Below are 20,565 nucleotides of genomic sequence, written 5' to 3' on the forward strand. Positions count from 1 at the left end.
TCTCTACTCCAGACCTCAGTATCCCTCTTAGGTATGGATCAGCCAAGATGAACTTTCTACTGCTTCATGGGACATTGTCATACTCAAACTCAGTGGTTTAATTCGATAAGAAAAAAATGATTCTCAGTGCTCAGTAAGCTTCCAGAGGCTAAATACCCAGGACATATTGTTAACCACCAGCCCGATCACTTTACCATGAGAGAGCCTTTGAGGTTAAAGTAACCATCACAACTCGTCCTCTAACTAAGATGTCCCAGGGCCCTCTAACCCTGTGGGTAGGAGAAGAGACGAGATGGAAAGTGAATATTATGTTAGGGGGCAGCCATTAGGGGCACAGTTTTGAAGTCCAACTCTGAGGGTTTGAATGCTAATCTTGAAGTTTACTAGTTTTACATTGGACAAATGACTTAGCCTCTCTGTATCTCATTTTCTTCATCTGTAAAATAGACCTAAATAAATAAGAAATAGATAAGATTGTTGAAGTCAATCATTTTGTGTAGTGTTTAACATGAAGTGTACCCAATAAATATTAGCTCTTACAGTATTATCATTATGGAAACATGTGGTACTGAGCAAAAAGGCAATAGATTCTTGAGTGTAAAATCTAAAAGAAGCTTGAAATATTTATATAGGAGAATTCTGAGTAGAAAATTCTTAGCTACAGGAAAAGAAAAACAAATGTACACTTATTAGACACACATTATTTTCCAAACATTGTGTTAGTCACTTATATGTAATCTTATTCCATTCTCAAAACAACTCTTCATATTCAATGTTGCAAATACTGTGACTCCATAGGAAAGAAAACAAACCTAAGAGATTTTATGACACTTTCCTAAGATTACCCAGTTTATTGGAGGCAAAGATGAGATCTAATACAGGTTGATCCAACTTTCAAATGTTTTTGAAAACAACTTTCATGTGTTTTCATCAAACTAGGATACCTCCACAATATATTCAGTGAACACTTCCACCATGAATTGTGTCAGTTCAGATAAATCAACATGTCTGTGGTGAAGACAGATCAGTTTAAATTATTATGAACCACTTAATAACAATTACTGTAATTTCAATGGAGAATATACAACAGTAAACATCTCTAACCACAAGGGGGGTGAAGAGCTTGTCCATTTTAATTGTTATTAGACCCATCAGTTGTATTATCTAATCACTCTGACCTTTATTTTACTACTTAGAAAAATGCTCTTTGTAAAATAATGTAGAAGGATCATTAAAGAAGCTAACCTTTGTAACACCCCTTTTTTCACAAGAAGGAAACTTTGTATATGTCAACAGATTCAGTGATGTGCCTTAGGCTTACCAGCCTAAAAAAGGCTTGCCAGCCACAGCTCTGAGGTTAATATTTCACTATTATATAGCAACTTCCCATCTGAGGGTTTATAAGACCTTTATAACTTTCCAAACAATCTAAAGTCTTTGCAGTCAATATTCTTCCTTTTCTAAATGAACATAAATTCTGCTCGAATTCACCAGGGAAAAAGCACAATGACCATTCTATCAGTGTTAACTGTGCCTGGCACTGGACCCCAGCTGAATTTTTTTATATAACTATTATAGCTCTTAACACATTGTGGTATAATTGTTAATTTATACATCTGTCTCTGAAATAGCCAGTGGGCAACTTTATGGCAAAGATTGTCTTATTCACCTTGGTACAGTTTCAGTTGACAACCATTTAATGAGCACGTTCTCTGTGCCAGGATTCATGCTAGGTGGTCAGGCTATAAAAGACAAATGAAACACGGCACTGGCCCTGTGGGTTGCTGTGGACAAGTGGCAGAGTCAGGTACATCCACTGTCATTTCCCCACAGTGTGGGAGAAATGACAATAGATATTCAGACGGAGCACCAAGAGAGTATGTGCAGACCGTGAACCCAGACTGGATGGTTCAAAGAAGACCCTGGAAAAGATGAAGACTGAGCTACAACCTGAGAACGTGTGCTCTGCTTACTGTCACAGAAAGTGGCAGATGGCAAAGATAATCTTTGAAGGGGGAAGGGAGAGCAGGGAAGGAGGGAGAAAGGAGGACACAAGAACAAGGCTGGACTATTGATTCCTATTTCCACCAAAAGTCTGGGTGTGTTTATCTTGAGCCCTTCATCACATTTTTTAAATCGTTACTCATGCTTTCACCAGTTAAGATCTGAAGAAAATGTTCCTACTCTTTCTCTACTTCAGAGCTTCCCAGATTCTTTCACATCATGGTGCATGTAGAAAGTGATGTTTATGTGACTCCCTGGGGTAAACAGGAGAGGCTGACTGTGGCTGGAGGTGACCTATCACCCAGGCTCCAGTCAGCCACCCCAAAGGCTGAAGGGATCAGTGTCTCGGCAAGACTTTAAGCCATTTGTGGCCCATTAGTGTGCAAAGGCAACCACATGGGAAGTATGTCCTAAACTAACTCCTCCCCTCTTTTCTCTGCCTCACACCCATCGTGTTCGTGTAGATGAATCACCCATTCTGTATGATGTTCCATCATGCACCTTCCCTTAAACCTATAAACATTTTCAAATCTCTCCTACTTTAAAAATTAAAAAAAAAAACCCTCCTTCTACTTTACTTCCTCCTTGAAATGCTTCCCAATTATTTTCTTCCTTTTAGTACTAAACCTACAGAAAGCTTACTTCACGTACTACCTTTCTTCTCCTCAGTCCTGTACAATCCAGATAACATTCTAGAGGCTGGCCATAACCTTGTGAACAAGACAGCCAAGGTCCCTGTCCTCAGGGAGCTCAATTCTCTTTAAAGAAACAGACAAATCAAAAAATAGATGTATAATATATTATAATATCATGTAGCTAAATGCTTTGGGGAAAAATAGAATGCGACAAGGGAATAGACAAGGGTGGTGGCTACGATTTTAGAAAGGCAGTCTTGGAAGGCCTCTTTGAGAGGGTAATGTTTTGGCAGAATTAAGAACATCCAAAGAAGTGCAGGGGCAAGCCATGTGTACATATAGGAAAATGGAATTCCAGGAAGGAAATTTCAAATATTCTAATGTGAGAACTGGTACCTGGAACCCAGTAAGCAAGGGGGGAGGGGTATTAGGAGATGGGGATAGAGATTGGAGGCAGAAAGTCATCTATGCAGGGCTTTAAATGCCATGGTAAACATTTTGTATCTTGTTCTATGTGTGATTGGAAGCCTTGAGAAGATAGTGAGCAGAGGAGTAATATCATTGGATTTATTATTTTAGAAGAATCCCTTTGACTGTGAAATTGAAAAAAGACTGGAAGAGGCCAGTTGAAGGAGAGGTCCCAGATATAGTGGTCCAGGCAAGAGACAACAGTAATTAGATTAGGGAGGTTGAGCCAGAGGGGATGAAAATGCTGGATTCTGGATATATTGATATAAAGCTTTAGAATTTGCTGAAGATTTGGATGTGGTATGTGAGATAAAGAAGTAAAGGATCAACCCAAGGTTTTTAATCTGAGCAACTAAAGGAAAAGTACCACAAGGAAGCTGAGGGACTGAGAGAGTAGACCGTGTTGGAAGGAGCATCTATGTGAATATTGCAATAGACAAGAATAATGATAGGAGGACTAGGGGAGAGGAAAAGGGATGACGTCAGCTAGGAGGAGCAGCTGAAGGGATTTTGTGTAGGATCCCTCTCCTGCTCAGAAACCTTCCATGTCTTCCCATTTTTATTGCTTCTTGAGGGAAGGTGCCATGTCTTCTTTGCATCAAAGTTTGGAATGCCCTATACAACCTGGGAACTTAGTAAGTACTTGTGAAACAATGAATGAGTGGGATGAATGAATTATACACTAGAATATATGGCTCTTCAAGATTTCTCCACTCATCTCCCACAACTGTATCACCTATTGTCCAGCCTCACAAAGTACTTCTCATTGCTGAATCTACCCTGCATCTTTCCACATTCATGCTTGTCTTTTGCATGAGGCTCTCCCAGCCTAGATGATTTTCTCCTATTCCATCACTCATATGTTCCTTGTTTCAAGATTCAACTCCCACCCAATGTCCTCCATGAGCAGTGTCACCACACCTCACCTCCACCATGTAGCAAGGTCATTCTGCCTCCTGCTCTCTGATCCACTAGTTTCTAAAATAGCACTTCTGAGAGCCTTCCTTGGACTGGAGTTTGCATTTGCCTACTCCTCCAGATTATCAAATCCAGGGCAGCAGAAACTTTTTCCTATTTTTGCCTTGCTAATCAGATAATTTTGAAAATTCTTTGCAGTTGCACAACAAATTATAATTGGATTCAATTAAAATTAATTTAAACCAGGCAGGAAAAGATCTCTTCCAGCTAAATACAATTAGTATAATATCTGTACTTTCAAATTGTTTTGTTTAGGAAACAAATCTGAAATCATGAGGGTTTTTTACGAATATTCCATATTTGAGAAATGAAAAAGCTCAGCTCAATTTTAAATGATGGTAAGTCTCTAGAATGAACTGAATGTCTGTGTCTCCCCCAAATTTATATATGGAAATTCTAACCCCCAGTGTGATAGTGTTAGGAGGTGGGGTCTTTGGGAAGTGATTAGGTCATGAGGGTGAAGCCCTCATGAATGGCATTAGTGCCCTTATAATAGTCTCTAGAGAGCTCCCTTGTCCTCTTTCCAAAAATGAGGATACAAAAAAAGGATGGCAGGCTGCAACCCGTAAGAGAACCTCACCAGAACCTGACCATGGTGGCACCCTATTCTAAGACTTCCAGCGCCCTGAACTGTGAGAAATAAATGTCTATTGTTTATAAGCTACCTAGTTTATGGTAATTTGTGATATCGGCATGAACTGAGACAGTCTCCTAAACTGCATGCCTGCCTCCCAGCCTCACCCTCCATCATCCCCCAAGTGCTCCTGAGTTCCACCATGCTCACCTACTTGCTGTTTCCTACACATGATCTCTCACAACTCTGCACAACCTCTTCCCTCTGACTAGAATGTCCTTCAGCACTGTCACCCTTGGAAAATTCCAACTCAGCTTTTCAGATTTAACTCAAACAACACCACCCCTATGAGATCTTCTCTGTCCTACTGGAGAAAAGTTGAGCATAGTATCTGCTCTGTTTCTCCAAAACCTCCCACATAACTCACGCAGAGCACTTGTCTTAAGCCAATGCTCACCTATCTTGACTTCCTTACCAACCTATCACTGTGAATCCTTCTAGGACAGGATTTGCGTCCAATTATTTTTGTATCACCAGGACTTAGTATTGGCTAGGAAAAAGAAGACACCCAATAAATAATTACTGAGGTGAATGAACCTTGAAACCCTCACCCTGTAGCTTCATAGCCCTACAAAGCAAATTTGTCTTAGTTTGTTATAGCTTCTTGTTTCAAAGATAAACTTTGATTAATTGTGGTATCTGGAGCCAAAGGCTTGTAGATGCCTCCTACCAGTTTTAGGCAGCCCACACTAAGTGTGATATCTTTGTTCTCCCGGTAATTATGGCTGCCTTTTTTTCTTTTTCTTAATCCCTCTGGCCCTTTCAATTACTGATTGTGTTATTCAGCTGTGTAATCAGCCTGAATGATAAGCTGTCAGCAGTTACTTTTTTAATGTAAATGATTTCTTTATCCATGGGTCTGGGCTGTATGTTTTTCAGGGGGTGGTACAGGATGGGGAATTAAGAGTGTTTTCTAGTGAAGCATTTTAAGGAGTTTTATAGATACTTATTTCTGATCTTACAAATATGCAAGCATCCTGGAAGTAATTATCAAAATACTTCTGACTTAATTATGCTTAAAGCATAAGAATTTACCAACTTTGAGTTTAACAGACACTGCTAATCTGATTTTCCCTGATTTTGTAGTTTCACACTTATAGCCACCTAACTTCCTTGAGTCTCAGTTTATTCTATTTAAAAAAAAATGGCTTTCCAAGATGAGAAATCAACCCAGGATTGTGGAAGACAGAGCAGGAAATCATGACTTGGGCTCTTCAAGGCCAAAGTCTCCTGCCTCATCCCCAAATGCATCCATAAAACTAAATTATAATAAAAGAATGATTATTAAGTGCTCATAATACAATAAATTTTGCCCTAAAGCTTTTGGTCCAAAGGAGAACACATGCAAAATGATATTTCTTCTTCCTCTTTTAGGGAAAGGCTTTCCTTATTTATTATTATCTCATTAATAAGCCCCAAGACAGGATTTCTCATCCACAGGAGAAACTTAGATACAGAACATACAAGTTCAAAGCCAGATCAGCTAGTTATTTACATACAAGCACGAGCACAGACAAAATGTCATCTCAAGAATAGAAAAACAAACACCACATGTAATCACAATTAAATTGGAACTAACCAATGAGCACACATGTGCACAGAGGGAAGTAAAACTCAGTGAAAATCAACCAGGGGCAAGGGGAGAGGAGGGGAGGGGCAATAACCTACCCAATGGGTACGATGAACACTGTTTGAGTGATGGGCATACCTACAGCCATGACTCAAGCATTACAAAAGTGATCCATGTAACCAAAAACATTGATACCCCCTTAATATTTTGATATAAAAAATAAATAAAATAAAATAAAATTTGAGTTTCAAAGAAAAAAAACAAAAACAAAATGTCAATGAAAAAGAAGTAATACTAAAATCCAATTAGCCCTGGAGTCTGTTAAGGCCCTTTCTCAGTTAAGCCCTCTACCTGGTGTTCAGTACTCAAATATTTTTAAAATGAATGAATGGATGAATGTATAAGCAGCTCCTTTATATACCAAAGCCAGTCCTGAGCAGCCCCACAGCCCTACATCTAAACAGCCTGTGAGGGAATTGATATTTATTGTGCTATTTAAACATTCACACATTCCTGAAAGTAATGTATTGTTTTCTTTACTTTATAGGAGAGGAATCCAAGGTTAAGAAATGTGTTCAGGATCATATGCTGCCTAACAAATTCAAAATTGGGATTAAACCCTGTTTTAACTATCTTCAAAGCTCGTGTTCTTATAACTCTACCAAGATGCTTCTATGATTTCCCACTAGCTAAACATGATTTAATGCTGTTCTTGCAGCATTAATTCCTCTAATGATTCAAGATGCCAAGTAGAATGTTGGACATTTTATGTATACTACAAGACATAAAGCCTGAGTATCCAGGGAGAGGATGTGGGATTACCATCAAAGAGGACTTTGAAAAGATAAATTAAACCAGTTCTTTAAAATAGGTATAACTGGTTTTGGGCTGCAATACAATTGGACATGATTTATAAGCAGGTGACTTTAATGACCATAAATTATTAATACTTTTATACACAGTCTCACAAAGGAAAAAGAGGAAAATGAGATGGGCAGAAAGCTTTGAGGCCCATGGATTGAGTTGTCTAATCTCATCAGTTCTCCATCTGTGAGTGTCACCTCCCACCCAGGTCAGAGCTAAATGAAGATACCCAGGGCTATTAAGGCTTCTTTCCCCTGTCTGTTGCCAGAGTTCACACATGCAGAATTATGAGTAGTTAGCCTGAAATTGTTAGCCCCACGTTGGTTGAAATTACAACAAGTAGAAATTAATTTTGTTTAATAAGAAAGTATTCTTGGTAAGGTAAAAGATATAAGGTAGTTAGTTACAACTTAGAATAGATTCATTCAAACAGCTCCATCCTAATGCCTTGTTGAAATGTATATACTATAAATGTAGTAGTTCTAATACATGAAGAAGAATGGATAAAATTTTAGAAAGAAGGGCAGAGCCGGAAGATATGCCACAAAGGAAGTAGCCAGAGGGCAATGAGAAATTCAGAAGCCATAGGTTCCTTATCCAACCCTGACAATGGCATCGATCTTGCATATGCATAAATACTAAAGCAGGAAAATAAATTCAGTGTAAGAAACAACTATAATGGCATTGTTTAGGGAAGAAGATATACTATTAAATTGTATATGTGGTATGCTGCACAGAAAATAAATATTAATAGTAAACCTGTCAGGTCTCACCCTCTAGGGCAGCAGTTGGGGTGAGGTGCTGTTTCTAAGGCAGCTGGAACCCTGATGTTATGGACATTGAAACACCCAGAGTTACAGCATGGACTTTTCCATCAGGAAAACATGGTTCTGCTGGTTTACCTGCCATGTAATCTCAGGTGGGCAAGTGAGCATCTCTGAATGTCTTAACTCCCTTCCTGTGAAAAGGGACTATTAATGCTTTCTCACGGTCATACCCATTAAGCAATGTTAAATATGTGAAAGGCTTAGGAGAGTTTCAGACTCATTGCAGGTAGCTATGGAGGGATAATTGGCTAATTCCAAATATTATCAACATAGTACAATTATAATACACCATTGAAGTATAAGAGTACTCTAGTTCTTCATATATTTGTTGACTTATTGCCATGTAAAACTATAAGCCAGATCTAGGAATTGTCCTAAGAGATAACCCAGCATGCTGTGAAAGTGAAATAAATCAGTATAGGCTGATAATCTCCCAGGAAAAATTATTCTCATGTAGTGTAGGTGAGAAGGGCAGTGTATGTGTCAGTCATGCTCCTAGAGCAGAAGCTCCTGGGATGGCTAGGATGTTACTATCTCTTTCCTGGATACTACTCAACAACATCCAAAGTGTCTACCAAAGCAGGGAGTCAATGAATGCTCCTGCTGATGGGCATCTTAAAAGTCTCTGCCAGGCCGGGCGCGGTGGCTCACGCCTGTAATCCTAGCTCTCTGGGAGGCCGAGGCGGGCGGATTGTTTGAGCTCAGGAGTTTGAGACCAGCCTGAGCAAGAGCGAGACCCCGCCTCTACTAAAATTAGAAAGAAATTAATCGGCCAACTAAAAAAAATATATAGAAAAAAAAATTAGCCGGGCATGGTGGCACATGCCTGTAGTCCCAGCTACTCGGGAGGCTGGGGCAGTAGGATCACTTGAGCCCAGGAGTTTGAGGTTGCTGTGAGCTAGGCTGACGCCACGGCACTCTAGCTGGTCGACAAAGTGAGACTCTGTCTCAAAAAAAAAAAAAAAAAAAAAAATCTCTGCCAGCAGCTCTTGTGGGGACGTAAATTTCACCCAAGTCACTGGGAGTTAATTGTATGTGCGTAAAAGGGAGAAGGCAGTTTATCTTTAAATTGTATTTAGGTCGGTACAACAATCTCATTAAAGTTGAAAATGTGTTTTTCATCTAAATAAAATGTGTATATGTCCTGATACTTGCTTTTAGAGAAAAGACTCAACTCTGACATATCCTTTCACTTTTTCTGATTTTAACATCAAAAAACAGAATTTTGATTGGCTTCCTTTAATAGATTTTAAAGACAGTTCTCTAAGCTGTGGTCATTAGTGGACTAGGAAAGTTGAGGGTAGCTTTCAATATTCCTCCAGTGTATTTTATCCTCAAGCCCTACTACATGCTGTGATTGTGGGGGTAGGAGTGCAATTTTAACCAATTACAGAGGCACTGCCAGGAGAATAGAAAATTTGAGCTAGTTCTCTCTTAAAGGAACAATAATAAAATTTTAACTTCAAAACTGCCTAAGAATAGACTTCTCAGTCAAGTAAGGAGAGGAAAACTCATAAAACTATGCAAAATATTTTCAAGAACTCCTAAGTATCCTCCTTATTTTATATATTTCATTTCATCCCTCAGAAAAATTCCACTGTAATGTACTGCTATTAAAGTGATTTTTTTTTCTAGAAGTTGCTAGTAACTATTCCAAATCTAGGGAAAACAGGATTCTATTACATCATATTCGTATATGAACTCTCAGAAAATCTCAGAATAAAGCAATGCATTTCCCAGCAACATTCCTGCAGTGCTTGCTCCTCCGTGAGGCTTATAAGAAACCTTCTAGAATTCATAAACTTAGTCTTAAAGAACTTCCTTACTCAGTGGCTCTCTATGAAGTCTAATGCAAAGAGCTACTTTTCCTTCCATTGAAAGTATATTTGGTAAAACATGACACCTTATTTATAAATTCCTAATCAGTTAGTCAAAATCTTCTAATGACTGCAAGGATGTAATTTTAGTTAGTCACACATTTTGTAGATAAAAACAGAAGTGATAGTCTCAGTTTTAATTCTGGAGAGAGTTGATCAGAAGATAACTTTTAAACAGCTGTACAGTAGGCAGGAACAAAAATATGGAAAGGAGTGAAACCTCCTTCTATTTTTCCAAGTGAGCCAATAAATAACCTTCTTTCAGGCCAGACTAATATTTCTCTTCACAAAGTAAGCTGATAAGGATGCTGGAAATCTTTTAAGCACAAAGCCACATAAATCAGAAAACGTTTAGTGGCATATATGTTTTCAATTCCTTTAGGTCCCCTCTTCAAACCCCAGCTAGGGATATGACATTAGTTCCCTGATGCAAAATTAAAGCATTGGAAAAACTTACAGTTTCTCCTTTAGTTGAACACTAGGAGATAGATCCAAAGCCATGAGCCACAGGGAAAGCACTCATCCAAAAAGACTAAATCAAAAAGGTATTAGCATTATGGATGTGTCTAGTGGCCATTTAATAAAGAGAGCCTTTGGGGAATGAAAAATAATTCATCTAGTTATAAAGGTTCACCAAAATACAATATTTTATATATTCATTCCCCTGGAAGCAGTGACAGTTGGCTGATCCTGTTCCTTCCACAGGAAAGCTATTGAACAACTGGAGACATGGCAGAATCTATGAACAATGAAGAGCTTTCAAAGTGTGAAGAAATGAATGAATGACTAACACTAACAACTAAGATTTTTCTCGTTATCTCTTCCCGAACATTGAAGTTGGACCAGAGCAGAAATTAACCAGAATGTCTTTAAGTGCAGTTGACTTTTCACCTATTTTATGGTGTTGGGAGGGTCCTAGAAGACTGGAGATTTAATGGGCTCTGATCTGAGAGACACTGGGAAATGCTACCTTCACCCAATTTGTCTGTAAAACCATTCTGGCACGGAAACTAAAACACGTATTCATGAGGTCACTTTTTTAATCTAAGGTTTGGTCTGCAAAAGTCATCTAATTAAATATTCATGTATTCCCTGAAAGAGAATACACAATAGCATCAACTAATAGAATAATTTATTAATCCATATCTCAAATTAACAAAGAGATGAATATTGACAATTGAAGGAATGGAACAGGGGGCAAGAGTATTTTAGGAATTAGAGGCAGTAGCCTTAAAGACATGAACTGAGAATAGTTGAAGAGAGAGGGATGTGGCTAGATCCTTACATGTCCTGGGAAGCCAGGGAGCTGCATCAGGACCTTGAGGCTTAGGTTGAAGAGGAGCAGAGAGATGAGAGGAAAGCCCTAGACAATTTTTGCCCACTTTCACCTAGGAAGGGATGGTTCCAGGTAGTGAGGCAGAAGCCAGGACAGAGTCAAACAGAATTCTCTCCCTAGGTTTCTTTCCAGCCCAAGTGCAACTTTGCCTTCTCTTCTCTTTTCTCTCTACTGCTACTACCCCTCAATATGCCTTTTCAGATAATAATCTATTTCCTACAGTGAGTTCTTGCTTTGTGCCAGGAATTGCTGAACATTTTATATGCCTTATCTTATTTACTATTATATAGGAGATGAAGAAATCAAGAAGGCTATTCTATACCTCATAGGTTTCTCATGCAGATTAAATAAGATGAAGCATGAAGGAAGACATACAATCAATGCCATTTCCCTCTGTACACCTCACTTTCAGCCCTACTGCTGTCCTTGGTGATTGGGAAATCCATTGCCCAACTGCTTACCAAGTCAGACTAATTCTTGAATAGCACAGATTTTTATTCTCAGACTGGTTCCATTATTTTTACCCTGTTCAGTCAAAAATTATTGTAGACCTTCAGTTTCACCTCTTGATGACAATGTTAGCCCGAGGAGACCAAATCTGCAAGCATCTTTAACTACCCTCCTTCCCCCTCATTATAAAACGTCATTACCTCATTTTGTGTCGCAGGGTATTCTTTGGAATATGAATCATATTACAGAAGAGTTATCATGAGAGAAGTAAACCACCATGGAGTAATACTGAGCCCCACATGCCCAGTGTTTAGCACAAGGCTGGTACACTGTGAGCATTCCATAAATATATTTTTAGAGAACAAAAGAATTAAAGAACTCCATCACATTTTTAAATCAAATAAAATATGTTAATATTCTGTGTGCCTATAATTCTGTTACAAATCAAACATTACATAAAGCTCAAAGGCAACTATGGCAAGTATCATGTCTGCCATCCGTCATAGTCATTTTCTGATAAAGAATTTTTAGAGTACTGGGAAGTCTTAGGAGTTTCATTAGCTGAGTTCTGCTGATGTTTAATGTGAAGATAACTGTTATTTGGACGATAATTTAGCCAAATCAGAGATTTAAAGGATCCCCCTGAATAGAACGACCCTTCTTCCAGTCCATTCAGGCTGCTTTTGCCTGGGTAAAGACCTCAGTCACCCCAACACTAAAACTAATATGTTGATTGTGCAGAGGCTGCTCTCACTTTACATTCAATGGAGACTGAAAATAAATCTAGGACATGCTGACTAATTCTCCTGCCAGATATCAGCTGTTAACATGCATGAGATATTCCCACCGTCATTTGCCTGAAGGGCATCAGAGGGAGAAAGGGAAATGTACTTCCTCAGAATGAACTTGGTCTGAGTTCTCACACAGTCAACATCACTACATTTTTTTTAGTTCAAAGCACAAGGAATTGTGATGGATAAATAATAAAAATTTTAAAAATCTGTCAATATTTACCTCCACATTTTAGCAAACATCAAAGTAGAATGGCTCAGAGGCAATCAGCAATTTCTTCTAACAGGATTTGGCACCCAAATGATCAGACATCTTCTGATTATATGGATTCAGTGTGGATAGTTTCATTATATCCTAGTGCTCTCAATAACGTGTCTTCTTGCTGATATAAGTGCCTATGAGTACTACAGACCTTGAACTGCTCACCATTGCTCACCTTCTACAAAGAGAAACTAGAGTCATTGCTTATGTTCACTGGTTGTCTCATTAATTTCCAACAACAAATTCAAGTCATTTGTTTTCTTTCTAAACTAACTTAACCTAATAAGCAGCCCACTGGAGCTGTTAGAGAGAAAAGCAAAAGTGCATGTAAAAAGATAAATTTTTTTAAAAGTCTGAAAGATTTGGTATGCTATGTCATTACCTAATAGAATATAAAAATACTTACTTTAACCAAAAAAGCAGTGGAAACATACTTACCTAAAAAAAAGAAGAGTGGGGATGAGTATGATAAGGTATACCTCACAGTCTCCAGAAATTCAATACTGATTAGTTACCCAGAAAAATTTAATGACACATTTTGCAAGCAGAAGATGTTTGCAAATAAGTAATTTCATTTCATTACTCTGTGAGACTAGCATGAAAATGAGCAATAAAAATACAGAGATGGGAAGAAGCAGAGAGAAAAACCAAAAAAAAAAAAAAAATAGATGAGAATAGACACAGCCAGAGAGAATAATAAACCAGGAAAGGAAGACAGAGAAGGGAGACAGAGGAAAAGAAGAGTAAGCCACTGATGGGAGATGATGTGTGTAATGCAAATCTTGGTTTATATCTTCTATTCCTTCTATTCTGTGGCCAATTCCCCCAATTCTACGACCTGTAAATGTTTAAAACTCATCTCAGGAATTCTGCAAATCGTAGGTGTTAGGGGAAGGGAGGGGCTTCATTGACTCCAGTTGGAATGTCTCTGGGAGAATTCTGTAGCCACTTTGATATTTTACCCCTTTTAGGTAATTTGATCTTTTTTCTTGGATTTCCTTATCCTCGAAGTTCTATGAGAAGTAAGGGTTAATTCATAGAAGACTGATCTCCTAAAGGCTGGCCTCCCAGAAAAAGTGTCACCCTCCTACACAGTACCTTAGAACTCAGCCATGAGCAGGGCTTACGGAAATCAATCCTGGTCAACTTAAAGGATAGGAGCATAGTCCCCTGATCACACCAGAGTGAGTAATGAATCATGCTCCTAGATCACTATGTCATATAGGCACAACTGTAAGGCTTGGACCTCAACCCTCATATTATGTCAGGGGAACATTTCGGACTCTCCTACCCATGAATGCTAAATTGGCATATTAAAATTGAAGCCAAGACTTCACTACAATCTTTCAAGATTCTATCCCAGCTCTTGATCAATCAGAAAACAGACCAATGCTTCCTTAATCATGCAGCTTAAAAGCTCCTCAGCCAAAGGGTTGGAATCCCTCTCTTAGAATTTGGCATTCAGCCCTTCCAGATCTCTGTGCACTCCCGGAGAACACATAACCCCTCCTGTCTCCCTGAGTTTCCCCCCAATAAACACTACCCCACAAAACCTACATGGGTGCTGCCTGGTCACGCAACATTGTTTGCACAATAGTCAGTGACTTTACAAAATATATTTTATTGTTGTAAGTTTCCCCAGATTTTAACTAGATAAACTATTAAGGCTTTGAAGCAATTTGAACTTGATAATCTACCTATACTGCCTGCTCTATTCCCTGTCCCCCACCTGCAAAGTCACTAGGATGTGCAATTGTAGGGCCTAAAATCAACCTGAACATTAGAAGCACAGTGCATCTTCACATACATAGCACCCTCTCTTGGGTATGCAGCCCTGTCATATCTTTTTGAATGACTGCCCTGTGCTAATTCCAAAGCACTTATGCCACAACGAAGAGATGGTTATAGACATCTCATAAGAGGCCAGGCATGCATTTGATCTCCAGGTGGAAGATAATTTTGATCTCTTCCAGACATCAGATTGCTCCTCTTACTGAAGTCAACCACAGGTTGCGAAGTAAAACAACAAAGATAAATTAACACGAACCTAGTAACCCTACAGGGGAAAAAAATCAAAGTGAATAACGAACACTAATGATAATGAGTAATTAGCATATATAATCTTTCTGTAGAGCAATCAAAAATGCCATCATCACTGTTTGGGGATTAAGAGATATACTGACAAATAAAATGGATTTCCAACACTGAAGAAGTAATATGAGTTCTGCTTGAGGAAGAAAATACTGATTCCCACAAGTATAACCCATTACTCTAATAGCCCCTGCTCCTCTAGTTAGGAGCCTCTTTGGTTGTGATAATGCATTAGCAAATCAGTAGTCTCTTTGTATCTGAACAATTTAGGGAGAATAATAAAAGGCTGAAGTAAACAGCATTGAGGACCTTCTAAGTCTCTGAAAAATATAACCTCAAATAAAAGCAGATGCCCTGTGTTTGGCTAATTTCAAAATAAAATTGAAAATTCATGGCCAGGGTACTTTTTAAAAATTTGACAGTTCTTTGAAACTGTATTTTAAACTATCTCTTGTTTTGTTTTCAAAGGGAGATTTTTTTCCTATTTCTCTCTGAAAGTCTTCTCTCAAACAACATTTTTATCTGAAGTTTTAAAAAATATGTTGTTTCACTTTGAACTACTTCCTCCTGGCTCCTCTCTCTCTCTCTCTCTCTCTCTCTCCCCCTCCCACACCCCCCATCCTGATTTGAAAGCGGAGTTAGAAATTCTCTGAAAAGTGAAAGATTTGAAAAGTAAAAACCTGCGTAGCCTTCTCTCCTTCGATTAATAAAAATGCAGCCTTTTTTCAAGCTGCTTTTGCTTGTGGAGGCTCACTTATCCTGAACTAGTTTTCGTTTGTTTGTTTGTTTGTATAACTGAACAAACATTAAAAATCTGTCAGCAGGTATTTTTCAATGCGAGAGGTCTCAAAAAGGCAACAGAAGATCTATTTTCTTTACCAGAGATATTTCTGCTATGATGTTGATTCTCAGCCTATTTCAAGAAGAACTAAGTGTCCCAGGGGACTGATTATAAACTACAATGTCTTTCATGACTAAATAGTCAGCTTGAATCTGTCCCATCTTGGCACCAAACTTAAATCAATGCCAGCTAAAGAACAGCTGGGTGAATTCTTTCCCAGGAAACACTGCTAAGAGGCTGTGTGGCCTGGAGGCTAGAACACAGCCTCCAGGATCCTGGATCAAGTCCTTATCACTTGTGTATCTTTAGGCGAGTGCTGTAATGTTCCTTTGCCTTAGTTTCTCCACCTGTATGGGGGAACAACACTGATGAAAGCACCTAATTCACCTTAGGAGAGGCCTCGTTCTATCCCTATTGTCTATGCATCTTGAACAATCTCTTAATGTCCTTGCTCCTTAGTTTCCCCCTCTATACATGGGAATGATGCTGGTGAAAGCACCTAACTCACCTTAGAAGAGTCCTTGGCACAAAGGCAATTCTCAGAAAGCATCAATTGTTCTGAAATCACATGTTAAAAGGGCAATGAATTAAGCTAACTTGCCACAATTCCTACTAATTTCACTTTTACATTTCTCTTGATGATACTAATCATTCCATAGAAGCACTCTTCAATAATTTTTTGGTAGAAAAATATGCTATATAACAAAAGCAGTTTATAGAGACACTTCGGAAGGTTCGTGTTCCCTTCATCTATAGCAATCTGTTCAGAAAAGTGGGAAACCGGCTCTCTGAGGCTATGCATGCATAAACTGTTGATCCAGAGGGGCCAATTTCAGAAATCTCTCAGAGTCAGAGGTCTTGGGCCTGAGCCTGTTACAGTGAGAAATTCCCCCAGGGTAACTCAGCAATGAATTCAGCAGTTAAATTTCCTAGACTAAGCCTCATGTTCTCACTCTATATACTAACCCATGCACAGCTAAATTATCTCATCCACAACTTCAATCTCTGATTCAACTAAAAAATATATACCTATAAAGATAACAGTCTCCCAGCAAGCCAAGTACATGGTAGTAGGCAGTATATTTTCTTAGAGTCTCATGAATCAGTATCAGAACGCTTCTCGACCCTATGAGACTTTAGGCAAATTACTTACACTATTTGTCTCAGCTTCTATACAAGGAAATTGGGATAAGAATACCTGCCCTAGAGGGAGGTCAAGATGGTGGACTAAAAGCAGCCAGCACCTGTGGTGAGTAAACATTCACCTTCAGATGAATTGTCAAAGAGAAAGCATTGAGAATCAACAAAGAAGTGACAGCAGGCACCCAAAATGAAGGAGAAGGAAGTAGGGAAATCTGCTCAGTGTGCTCAGAGGTACCTGGGGTAGACACCTACACATGGGGTGCGGGCAAGTAAGAGAACCCCAGGGCTCCACACTCGCCCCATAGACACTACTATCCTAGCTACAAGAGGGCCCTTCTACCTGCAGGCCTCTAGACTGATAGAGGGAGCTGCCTAGAGACTGTGGAAGGGCATTGCTCCAGAGAGAAAGCACAGCAGGACCCCACTGGCTTCCCAACCCTGGACTCTGCAGCCAGAGCCATTCTTAGGGCCCAGCTCCAGAGCATTGCATCTACCCTGGGGCCAGCCCCCCTCCTTACCACTGCTGTAGGGCCAGGGAGGGAGCAGGGAGGACAGGAGCTCTCATGTGCCCTGAGAGTGTGTGATACAGGTCACCGCCCCCAGGGGATCTGGGTGGAGCAAATGCCCAGGGCTGCTGGCATCCTGGACACTCACACCCTTTGAACCAAAGATTGTGCAGCAGCAGATTGTTTAGTTTCCATGCGTTTATATGGTTTTGAGAGCTCCTCTTGGAATTGATTTCTAGTTTTATTCCACTATGGTCTGAGAAGATACCTGGTAAGATTTTTATTTTTTTTAATTTGCTGAGACTTGTTTTATGGCCTAACATATGGTCTATCTTGGGAAATGTTCTATGTGCTGATGAGCAGAATGTATATTCTGCAGTTTGCAGGTAGAATGTTCAGTAAATGTTTGTTAAGTCCACTTGTTCTAGAGTCCCGTTTAAGTCCAGTGTTTCTTTGTTGGTTTTCTGCCTTGATGATCTGTCTAGTTCTGTCAGTGGAGTGTTCTGTCAGTGACATCCCCCACTATTATTATGTTGCTGTCTATTTCATTTTTTAGGTGTAGTAGTATTCGTTTTATGACTCTGGGAGCTCTGGTGTCAGGTGTGTATATATTTAGGATCATTATATCTTCTTGTTGAATGGGTCCCTTTATCACTATATAATGACCTTCTTTATCTCTTTTTACTGTTGTTGATTTAAAGTCTATTTTATTGATACAAGAATAGCTACTCCTGCTCATTTTTGATTTCCGTTTGCATGGAATATTTTTTCCACCCCTTCACCTTGAGTCTGTGCGACTCTTTATGAGTTAAGTGGGTTTCATGGAGATAGCAGAAATTTGAGTTGTGTTTTTTTATCCACTCCATCGATTTATATCTTTTAAGTGGGCAATTAGACCATTTATATTCAATGTTAATATTGATAAGTGAGATACTGCTCCAGTCATCATGTTGACTGTTAACTAGTTGCTTTATATTCTCCCTTATGTCACTGTTTTTATAAGAGCTGTGTGTTTCTTACTTTTGAGTATATTTACACTGGTGAGTATTGGCTGTTCTTTTCAGTGTTCAGAGCACTTTTGAACACTTCTTGTAGGGCAGGTCTAGTGGTGACAAATTCCCTTAGCATTTGCTTGTGTGGGAAAGATTTTATTTCTCCTTCATTTATAAAACTTTGTTTTGCAGGATATAAAATTCTTGGCTGATAGTTATTCTGTTTAAGAGGACTAAAGATGGGACCCCAGTCTCTTCTGACTTGTAAAATTCCTGCTGAGAAGTCTGCTGTTAGTCTGATGGATTTTCCTTTGTAAGTTATTGATGTTTTCATCTTGCAGCTTGTAGGATTTTCTCCTTCGCTTTGACTTTGGTCAGTCCAATAGCTATGTGCCTTGGTGATGTCCTATTTGCAATGAATCTTCCAGGAGTTCATTGAGTTACTTGTATCTGACTGTCTAAATCTCTAGCAAAATCAGGAAAATTTTCCTTCAGTATTCCCTCAAATAGGTTTTCAATGCTTTTTGCTTTTTCTTCTTCTACCTCAGGGATACCTATGATTCTTATACTTGGGTGTTTTACATAGTCCCGTAATTTTTGGAGACTTTGTTCATTTGTCTTTATTCTTTATTCTTTTTTCTTTATTTTTAACTGACTGGGTAAATTCAAAAGCCTTGTCTTTGATCTCTGAAATTCTTTCTTTTCCTTGGCTTAATCTGTTGTTAAAACTTTCCACTGTATGTTAAAATTCCCTAAATGGCTCTTTTATTTCTGCTGTGTAATTTTTTTTTAATTTTTGTCTCTTTAGTGAATTTTTCATTCATGTCTTGAAGTATTTTTTGTTTGTTTGTTTCTTTGTGTTAGCTTTCAACATTCTCATCAATCCCATTGAGCTTACTTATGATTTATATTTTGAACTCCATGTCTGACATTTTGAAAATTTCCTTTTTGTTGGAGTCCATTGCTCAAAAGCTAGTGTGATCATTTGGGGGTGTCACAGGAGCCTGTTTTTTCATATTGCCAGAGTTCTTATGCTGGTTCCTTCTCATCTGGAACCTCTTATCTCAGCTCAAAACAGATAGCTCTGCAGTTCACCTGTTCTCTTCTGGGAGTTCTACCATAGAGAGAGAGAGGTATATTGCTTTTTGGCTCATGCAGGTAGGTACCCACGGTGGTGTTGCTGGCATTTTGGGTCAGTTGGACCTCAGACCCCCTGGGGGAGTCTTCAGGTGCCAGTGGTGGTGGACTAGGTTAGGTAATCCCCAGTTCCCAGCCCCTGGATGGCACGCTTGAGTCCTGGGAGGACCAGAACAAGACTAAGATAGCAAATTTGTCCTCAAGCCTTCCTGAGTTTAGGCACTGGCTATGACAGTGAGGGCTGGCGTAGTAATCTTCTGCTCCAGGAGAATGCTCAGGCAGGAGAAGGGTGGATGCACTGTGAGCCTGTGGCAGGAGGCTGGACCTTTCCTAATGAGTTTAGCAGAGGTAGGCAGCTGTGGGATGCACAGGCTGCTCACACCTCCTTCTCAGCAGTGACATTGGCCTCTGTCCTCTGGGAGCACAAAAGTGCCAGATGCCAGCTCCTACCCTGGCTCATCTGCAGCAGAGGTGGTGGAAGCAGCTCATCCTGCTGTGTGCAGGGCTATCAGACTGGCTGTGGGCTATGGCTGAAATGGTCCAGTGGGGGGAGGTGTGGTGGTGCCAGGGACTTGCCTCCAGAGAGTGTAGGCTTCTACCAGAAGAAATAGGCAGCTCAGAGAAAGGAATGCTAGCCCCGCCCTCCCTCAGGGGAGGTGGTAAGTTTTGTCCTTGGGGCACATGAAAGTGCTTGCCATGGCTTTTTAGAGAGAAAGGAGTGAGTCCTGTGCTCCATGGAAGCCTGGGTGTGATAGGTACTCTGTCAAAGGTGGGGCAGCTGCTCTCAGTGCCCTGGCTTAATTTTTCCCTGAGAAACCCTCACTGGTCCTGAGCAGAAACAGCTGTCGCTGCGTTGGCAACAATGGGTAGGGGAAAGGAGGAGGAGAAGGTTGTAAATGTACGGAGCTGGTGCCCTGATCCCCTTTGTCCTATGGGGCCCTCTAGCATGCTGTACTCTCCCTCAGCAGGAAGCAGCCCACCCTGAATGCCCAAGCCCTGGAAGACCCACATTTCCCCAGGGAGCTACTGATCCCTTAAGGCTGCTACAATGCAAGTGGGTTCTGGGGAGCATTGGCAGTGAATCCAATGATGTAGAACCCCAGAGTGTGAGATTCCTGGGTCTGGATAGCTGCAAAAAACACTGCCTGTCCATGAAGAG

This window comes from Propithecus coquereli, unplaced genomic scaffold (genome assembly GCF_000956105.1).
Source record: "Propithecus coquereli isolate 6110/MARCELLA unplaced genomic scaffold, Pcoq_1.0 Scaffold24, whole genome shotgun sequence".
NCBI classification, from domain to species: domain Eukaryota; kingdom Metazoa; phylum Chordata; class Mammalia; order Primates; family Indriidae; genus Propithecus; species Propithecus coquereli.